This window comes from Chiloscyllium plagiosum, unplaced genomic scaffold (genome assembly GCF_037043375.1).
Source record: "Chiloscyllium plagiosum isolate Xiang-an unplaced genomic scaffold, Cpla_swu_hap1 HiC_scaffold_21, whole genome shotgun sequence".
Classification (NCBI taxonomy): Eukaryota; Metazoa; Chordata; class Chondrichthyes; order Orectolobiformes; family Hemiscylliidae; genus Chiloscyllium; species Chiloscyllium plagiosum.
Genome location: NW_028270159.1, coordinates 54,809,203 through 54,818,320, shown reverse-complemented (window position 1 = coordinate 54,818,320; position 9,118 = coordinate 54,809,203). Strand labels below are relative to the sequence as shown.

The window sequence follows — 9,118 nt, the reverse complement described above, 5'->3', positions numbered from 1 at the left end:
ACTCCCCCTCTCTCTCTGATCCACTCCCCCCCTCTCTGATCCACTCCCCCCTCTCTCTCTCTGATCCACTCCCCCTGCCCTCTCAAGATCCACTCCCCCCCTCTCTCTGATCCACTCCCCCCCTCTCTGATCCACTCCCCCTCTCTTTTTCTGATCCACTCCCCCTCTCTCTCTGATCCACTCCCCCCCCTCTCTCTCTGATCCACTCCTCCCTCTCTCTCTGATCCACACCCCCCCACTGTCTCTCTGATCCACTCCCCCCTCTCTCTCTGATCCACTCCCCCCTCTCTCTCTCTGATCCATCCCCCTCTCTCTCTGATCCATCCCCCTCCCACTCTCTGATCCATTCCCCCCCTCTCTCTCTGATCCACTCCCTCCCCTCTCTCTGATCCACTCCCTCCCCTCTCTCTGATCCACTCCCTCCTCTCTCTCTGATCCACTCCCTCCCCTCTCTCTGATCCACTCCCCCCTCTCTCTGATCCACTCCCCCTCTCTCTCTGATCCACTCCCCCCTCTCTCTGATCCACTCCCCCCTCTCTCTGATCCACTCCCCCTCTCTCTCTGATCCACTCCCCCCTCTCTCTCAGATCCACTCCCCCCTCTCTCTGATCCACTCCCCCCCCTTCTCTCTGATCCACTCCCCCCCCCCACCGACTTTCACTCCCTCCCCCCCCCCCATGTCTGTGCTGCAGCCTGTAGCCGGTAGGGGCAGTACACACTGTATTGGGACTGTATCTGTGCCTGTGTGTCTGTGTGTGAGCCTGTGCCTCCAGCAGCTGTAGCACTGACAGCTTCACAGGGACACACACACACACACACACACACAGAGGGAGAGAGAGAGAGTGTGTGCGGGAGGAGGCAGGGGACAAGGCGGACTGCGGCCAGAGAGACATCCCGGGCACAGCAAGATCCCAGGCTCTGGACTCGTGCGATGGCAGATCCAGCGCATTGATGGAGAGGAGCATCAATGAAGGAGCAAGCAGGAGGTGGGACACCGACATCCCGGGGGGGGCGAGAGAGCCCGGGGGTGGGGGGGCGAGAGAGAGAGCCCGGGGGTGGGGGGGGGGGAGTAGCCCGGAGGTAGGGTGGGAGAGAGAGATATCCCGGGGGTGGGGGGGGGGAGAGAGACCGGGGGTGGGGGGAGAGAGACCGGGGGTGGGGGGGGAGGGAGAGAGCCCGGGGGGGGGGAGAGAGATATCCCGGGGGTGGGGAGAGAGCCCGGGGTTGGGGGTGGAGAGAGAGAGAGCCCGGGGGTGGGGGGGGGGGAGAGAGAGAGAGCCCGGGGGTGGGGGGGGGGGGGGGGAGAGAGAGAGCCCGGGGGTGGGGGGGGGGAGAGCCCGGGGGTGGGGGGGGGGGGTGAGTGAGCCTGGGGTTGGGGGGGGAGGGAGAGAGAGAGAGCACGGGGGGTGGGGGGGAGACAGAGCCCGGGGGTGGGGGGGGGGAGAGAGCCCGGGGGTGGGGGGGGGGAGACAGAGAGAGAGAGATCCCGGGGGTGGGGGGGGGGGAGAGAGCCCGGGGGTGGGGGGGGGGGAGACAGAGAGAGAGAGATCCCGGGGGTGGGGGGGGGAGAGAGCCCGGGGGTGGGGGGGGGAGACAGAGAGAGAGAGATCCCGGGGGTGGGGGGGGAGAGAGCCCGCGGGTGGGGGGAGACGGAGCCTGGCTAGGGGGGGAGAGAGCCTGTGGGTGGTGGGGAGGGAGAGAGAGAGAGAGACCGGGGGGGTGGGGAGAGAGAGAGAGAGAGAGCCCGGGGGTGGGGGGGGGGGCAGAGAGAGCCCAGGGGTGGGGGCGGGAGTGAGAGAGCCCGGGGGTGGGGGTGAGAGAGCCTGAAGGTGAGGGCAGAGCCTGAGGGTGGGGGGCAGAGCCTGGGGATGGGGGAGAGAGTGGGGAGAGGGGTGTGAAGGAGGGGATACTGTTGATGGGGGGTCAGGGAGGGGCGAAGGATCTGCAGGACACTAGTGTAGCGCTGATGGAAATACTCACCCCCCCCCCCCCCCCCCCCATCCCCCATCCCCCATCCCCCATCCCCCATCCCCTCCACTACCCCCTACTCTTCCCCCCAACCTCCTCCGTCCCCTCCCCCGGCATTTATCCTTCCCCTTTCCCTTTCCCACTCCTCTAACACACACCCTGCCCCCCGATTCATTCTGCCCCTCTCTCACCATCTCTTCTCAATACCCACCCCACTTCCCTCCCCCTCCCCCTTACTGTCCCTGTACAGCTCCCTCCCCCCCCTCACCCGTCCCTGTACACCCCTGTCCTTGTACCCCCCTCCCCCCCCTCACCGTCCCTGTACACCCCTGTCCTTGTACCCCCTCCCCCCCCCACCGTCCCTGTACTCCCCCCCCACCATCCCTGTACAGCCCCTCCCCCCTCACCGTCCCCGTACACCCCCGTCTCCTCTCACCGTCCCTGTACTCCCCCCCCCCCCCACCATCCCTGTACACCCCCCTCCCCCCCTCACCATCCCTGTACACCCCCTCCCCCCCTCACCATCCCTGTACTCCCCCCCCCACCATCCCTGTACACCCCCTCCCCCCCTCACCATCCCTGTACACCCCCTCCCCCCCTCACCATCCCTGTACTCACCCCCCCACCATCCCTGTACACCCCCTCCACCCCTCACCATCCCTGTACTCACCCCCCTCACCGTCCCTGTACTCCCCCCTCACCCCCTCACCGTCCCTGTACTCCCCCCTCACCCCCTCACCGTCCCTGTACACCCCCCCTCACCGTCCCTGTACTCCCCCCCACCGTTCATGTACTCCCCCCTCCCACCTCACCGTCCCTGTACTCCCCCCCACCGTTCGTGTACTCCCCCCTCCCACCTCACCGTTCCTGTACTCCCCCCCTCCCCCCTCACCATTCCTGTACTCCCCCCTCCCCCCTCACCGTCCCTGTACTCCCCCCTCCCACCTCACCGTTCCTGTACTCCCGCCTCACCATTCCTGTACGCCCCCCTCCCCCTCCCCCCTCACCATTCCTGTACTCCCCCCTCCCCCTCCCCCCTCACCGTTCCTGTACTCCCCCCTCCCCCCTCACCGTCCCTGTACTCTCCCCTCCCCCCCCTCACTGTCCCTGTACTCCCCCCGCCACCGTCTCTTTACACTCCCTCCCCCCCACACCGTCCCTGTATTCCCCCCCCACCGTCCCTGTGCTCCCCCCTCCCCCTCACCGTCCCTGTGCTCCCCCCCCCTCACCGTCCCTGTACTCCCCCCTCCCCCCCCTCACCGTCCCTGTACTCCCCCCTCCCCCCCTCACCGTCCCTGTACTCCCCCCTCCCCCCCTCACCGTCCCTGTGCTCCCCCCTCCACCCCACACCGTGCCTGTACACTCCCACCCCCCTCACCGTCTCTGTGCTCCCCCTCCCCCTCACTGTCCCTGTGCTCCCCCCTCCCCTCCACACCGTCCCTGTGCTCCCCCCTCCCCCTCACCGTCCCTGTGCTCCCCCTCCCCATCACCGTCCCTGTACTCCCCCCTCCACCCCACACCGTGCCTGTACACTCCCACCCCCCTCACCGTCCCTGTACTCCCCCCTCCACCCCACACCGTGCCTGTACACTCCCACCCCCCTCACCGTCCCTGTACTCCCCCCTCCACCCCACACCGTGCCTGTACACTCCCACCCCCCTCACCGTCCCTGTACTCCCCCCTCAACCCCTCACCGTCCCTGTACTCCCCCCCCCTCACCGTCCCTGTACACCCCCTCCTCACCGTCCCTGTACTCCCCCCTCAACCCCTCACCGTCCCTGTACTCCCCCCCCTCACCGTCCCTGTACTCCCCCCCCTCACCGTCCCTGTACTCCCCCTCCTCACCGTCCCTGTACACCCCCTCCTCACCGTCCCTGTACTCCCCCCCACCGTTCGTGTACTCCCCCCTCCCCCCTCACCATCCCTGTACTCCCCCTCCTCACCGTCCCTGTACACCCCCTCCTCACCGTCCCTGTACTCCCCCCTCACCCCCTCACCGTCCCTGTACACCCCCTCCTCACCGTCCCTGTACACCCCCTCCTCACCGTCCCTGTACTCCCCCCCCACCGTCCCTGTACTCCCCCCTCCCCTCCTCACCGTCCCTGTACTCCCCCTCCTCACCGTCCCTGTACACCCCCTCACCGTCCCTGTACTCCCCCCTCACCCCCTCACCGTCCCTGTACACCCCCTCCTCACCGTCCCTGTACACCCCCCCACCATCCCTGTACTCCCCCCCACCGTCCCTGTACTCCCCCCTCCCCCCTCACCATCCCTGTACTCCCCCTCCTCACCGTCCCTGTACTCCCCCCCACCGTCCCTGTACTCCCCCCTCCTCACCGTCCCTGTACACCCCCCTCCTCACCGTCCCTGTACACCCCCCCACCGTCCCTGTACTCCCCCCCCACCATCCCTGTACTCCCCCCTCAACCCCTCACCATCCCTGTACTCCCCCTCCTCACCGTCCCTGTACTCCCCCCCACCGTCCCTGTACTCCCCCCTCCCCTCCTCACCATCCCTGTACTCCCCCCCACCGTCCCTGTACTCCCCCCCTCCCCTCCTCACCATCCCTGTACTCCCCCTCCTCACCGTCCCTGTACTCCCCCCTCCCCTCCTCACCGTCCCTGTACACCCCCCCACCGTCCCTGTACACCCCCTCTTCACCGTCCCTGTACACCCCCCCACCGTCCCTGTACTCCCCCCTCAACCCCTCACCGTCCCTGTACACCCCCTCCTCACCGTCCCTGTACTCCCCCTCCTCACCGTCCCTGTACACCCCCTCCTCACCGTCCCTGTACTCCCCCTCCTCACCGTCCCTGTACACCCCCTCCTCACCGTCCCTGTACTCCCCCCTCAACCCCTCACCGTCCCTGTACACCCCCTCCTCACCGTCCCTGTACTCCCCCTCCTCACCGTCCCTGTACTCCCCCTCCTCACCGTCCCTGTACTCCCCCTCCTCACCGTCCCTGTACTCCCCCTCCTCACCGTCCCTGTACTCCCCCTCCTCACCGTCCCTGTACTCCCCCTCCTCACCGTCCCTGTACACCCCCTCCTCACCGTCCCTGTACTCCCCCTCCTCACCGTCCCTGTACACCCCCTCCTCACCGTCCCTGTACTCCCCCTCCTCACCGTCCCTGTACACCCCCTCCTCACCGTCCCTGTACTCCCCCCTCAACCCCTCACCGTCCCTGTACACCCCCTCCTCACCGTCCCTGTACTCCCCCTCCTCACCGTCCCTGTACTCCCCCTCCTCACCGTCCCTGTACTCCCCCTCCTCACCGTCCCTGTACTCCCCCTCCTCACCGTCCCTGTACACCCCCCCACCGTCCCTGTACTCCCCCCTCAACCCCTCACCGTCCCTGTACTCCCCCTCCTCACCGTCCCTGTACTCCCCCTCCTCACCGTCCCTGTACTCCCCCCCCTCACCGTCCCTGTACTCCCCCCCCTCACCGTCCCTGTACTCCCCCTCCTCACCGTCCCTGTACTCCCCCTCCTCACCGTCCCTGTACTCCCCCTCCTCACCGTCCCTGTACTCTCCCCCCCCCTCACCGTCCCTGTACTCCCCCTCCTCACCGTCCCTGTACTCCCCCTCCTCACCGTCCCTGTACTCCCCCTCCTCACCGTCCCTGTACTCCCCCTCCTCACCGTCCCTGTACTCCCCCCCCTCACCGTCCCTGTACTCCCCCTCCTCACCGTCCCTGTACTCCCCCTCCTCACCGTCCCTGTACACCCCCTCCTCACCGTCCCTGTACTCCCCCTCCTCACCGTCCCTGTACACCCCCTCCTCACCGTCCCTGTACACCCCCCCACCGTCCCTGTACTCCCCCCTCAACCCCTCACCGTCCCTGTACTCCCCCTCCTCACCGTCCCTGTACACCCCCTCCTCACCGTCCCTGTACTCCCCCTCCTCACCGTCCCTGTACTCCCCCCTCAACCCCTCACCATCCCTGTATTCCCCCTCCTCACCGTCCCTGTACTCCCCCCTCAACCCCTCACCATCCCTGTACTCCCCCTCCTCACCGTCCCTGTATTCCCCCCTCAACCCCTCACCGTCCCTGTACTCCCCCTCCTCACCGTCCCTGTACACCCCCTCCTCACCGTCCCCTGTACACCCCCCCACCGTTCGTGTACTCCCCCCTCCCCCCTCACCATCCCTGTACTCCCCCCTCACCCCCTCACCGTCCCTGTACTCCCCCCTCCCCTCCTCACCGTCCCTGTACTCCCCCCCCTCACCGTCCCTGTACTCCCCCCTCACCCCCTCACCGTCCCTGTACTCCCCCCCCCCACCGTCCCTGTACACCCCCCCACCGTTCGTGTACTCCCCCCTCCCCCCTCACCATCCCTGTACACCCCCCAACCGTTCCTGTACTCCCCCCTCCCCCTTCACCGTTCCTGTACTCCCCCCTCACCGTTCCTGTACTCCCCCCTCCCCCCTCACCGTTCCTGTACTCCCCCCTCCCCCCTCACCGTTCCTGTACTCCCCCCTCACCGTTCCTGTACTCCCCCCTCACCGTTCCTGTACTCCCCCCTCCCCCCTCACCGTTTCTGTATTCCCCCCTCACCGTTCCTGTACTCCCCCCTCCCCCCTCACCGTTCCTGTACTCCCCCCTCCCCCCTCACCGCCCCTGTATTCCCCCCTCCCCCCTCACTGTTCCTGTACTCCCCCCTCCCCCCTCACCGCCCCTGTATTCCCCCCTCCCCCCTCACCGTTCCTGTACTCCCCCCTCCCCTTCCAACCCGACACCACCTCATCTTTTCATTGTCCCCACCCTCATCCATCTCCTCTGCATCATTCCCTTTGTCCTCTCTCCATCTCTTTCCCTTCCTCTTTCCCCCAATCTCCTCTCAGTCTCATTCACACCCACCTCTCTGCACCCCCACACCCATTCATCATTCTTCCCTCCCTCTCTCCTCTCTCCATCCCCCCCTCCTCCCCCTCTCCATCCCTCCCTCCCTCTCTTCATCCCTCCATCCTCCCTCCCTCTTCATCCCTCCATCCTCCCTCACTCTCCATCCCTCCCTCCCTCCCTCTCTTCATCTCTCCATCCTCCCCCTCTCTTCATCCCTCCCTCCTTCCTCTCTTCATTCCTTCCTCCTTCCTCTCTCCATCCCTCCCTCCTCCCTCTCTCCATCCCTCCCTCCTCCCTCTCTCCATCCCTCCTTCCTTCCTCTCTCCATCCCTCCCTCCTCCCTCTCTCCATCCCTCCCTCCTCTCTCCCTCTCTCCCTCCCACTCTCCATCCCTCCCTCCTCCCTCTCTCCATCCCTCCTTCCTTCCTCTCTCCATCCCTCCCTCCTTCCTCCCTCTCTCCATCCCTCCCTCCTCCCTCTCTCCATCCCTCCCACCTCCCTCTCTCCATCCTTCCCTCCTCCCTCTCTCCATCCCTCCTTCCTTCCTCTCTCCATCCCTCCCTCCTCCCTCTCTCCATCCCTCCTTCCATCCTCTCTCCATCCCTCCCTCCATCCTCTCTCCATCCCTCCCTCCTCCCTCTCTCCATCCCTCCTTCCTTCCTCTCTCCATCCCTCCCTCCTTCCTCCCTCTCTCCATCCCTCCCTCCTCCCTCTCTCCATCCCTCCCACCTCCCTCTCTCCATCCTTCCCTCCTCCCTCTCTCCATCCCTCCTTCCTTCCTCTCTCCATCCCTCCCTCCTCCCTCTCTCCATCCCTCCTTCCATCCTCTCTCCATCCCTCCCTCCATCCTCTCTCCATCCCTCCCTCCTCCCTCTTTCCATCCCTCCTTCCTTCCTCTCTCCATCCCTCCTCCCTCTCTCCATCCCTCCCTCCTCCCTCTCATCATCCCTCCTTCCTTCCTCTCTCCATCCCTCCTCCCTCTCTCCATCCCTCCCTCCTCCCTCTCTCCATCCCTCCCTCCTTCCTCTCTTCATCCCTTCCTCCTTCCTCTCTCCATCCCTCCCTCCTCCCTCTCTCCATCCCTCCTTCCTTCCTCTCTCCGTCCCTCCTCCCTCTCTCCATCCCTCCCTCCTCCCTCTCTCCATCCCTCCCTCCTCCCTCTCTCCATCCCCCCCTTCTCCCTCTCTCCATCCCTCCCTCCTCCCTCTCTCCATCCCTCCTTCCTTCCTCTCTCCATCCCCCCTCCTCCCTCTCTCCATCCCTCCCTCCTCCCTCTCTCCATCCCTGCCTCCTCCCTCTGTCCATCCCTCCTTCCTTCCTCTCTCCATCCCTCCCTCCTCCCTCTCTCCATCCCTCCTTCTTTCCTCTCTCCATCCCTCCCTCCTCCCTCTCTCCATCCCTCCTTCCTCCCTCTCTCCATCCCTCCTTCCTTCCTCTCTCCATCCCTCCCTCCTCCCTCTCTCCATCCCTCCCTCCTTCCTCTCTCCATCCCTCCCTCCTTCCTCTCTCCATCCCTCCCTCCTCCCTCATTCCATCCCTCCCTCCCTCCCTCTCTCCATCCCTCCTTCCTTCCTCTCTCCATCCCTCCCTCCTCCCTCTGATCATCCCTCCCTCCTCCCTCTCTCCATCCCTCCCTCCCTCCTCTCTCCATCCCTTTCTCTCTCTGTCCCTCCTTCCCTGAACTTTTTCCATCGCTCCCTCCCGCTATCTACTTCCCTGCACGTCGCTCCATCCTTCCGTCCTTCTCCATCCCTCCTACCCACGTCCCTGCCTCCCCTTCCCTCCCTCCCTCTCACCCCCTCCCTCACACTCCTTGTGCTCCCTCGCGGCGGTGGTCCCCAGCATTACAGATCCCAGTCTCTATCCAAATCGATTGAGAAATACTGGGTGTTGCGAAGACTACGCGAGTTGGAATGATATGTTGAGGTTGTACAGAAAGATAGGCCTATTCGAGAGTACTGTGTGCAGTTCTATCGCCCTGCTATCGGACGGATATTATTAAGCTGGAGCGGGTTCGGAAGAGATTTACCAGGATGTTGCTGGGAATGGTGGGGTTGAGTTATGAGGGGAGGCTGGATAGGCTGGGGTCTGTTTTCACTGGGGATTGAGAGGTGGCCTAACAGAGGTTTATAAAATCATAAGGAGTGTGGATAAGGGGAGTGGCAGGTGGCTTTTCCCTGGGGTGGGGGATTTCAAGAACAGGGGGCATGTTTTTAAGGTGAGAGGAGAAAGATTTTAAAAAAGCAATAGAGACATTTTTATTTTTACATCGAGAGTGGTTCATGTGTGGAATGAATTTCCTG

At 65.1% G+C, this 9,118-nt stretch overlaps 1 protein-coding gene across 2 annotated transcripts in view; it reads left to right on the top strand.

Annotated features, from left to right (window-relative positions):
- The first annotated feature begins 802 nt into the window (after positions 1-802).
- ajm1 (apical junction component 1 homolog) overlaps positions 803-9,118 on the top strand; it is a 43,640-nt gene continuing 35,324 nt past the window's right edge. For both annotated transcript variants that reach the window (XM_087998660.1, XM_087998659.1), the window contains exon 1: positions 803-986. The gene's annotated coding sequence lies outside the window, so the exon portion shown is untranslated. The remainder of the gene's footprint in view (positions 987-9,118) is intronic.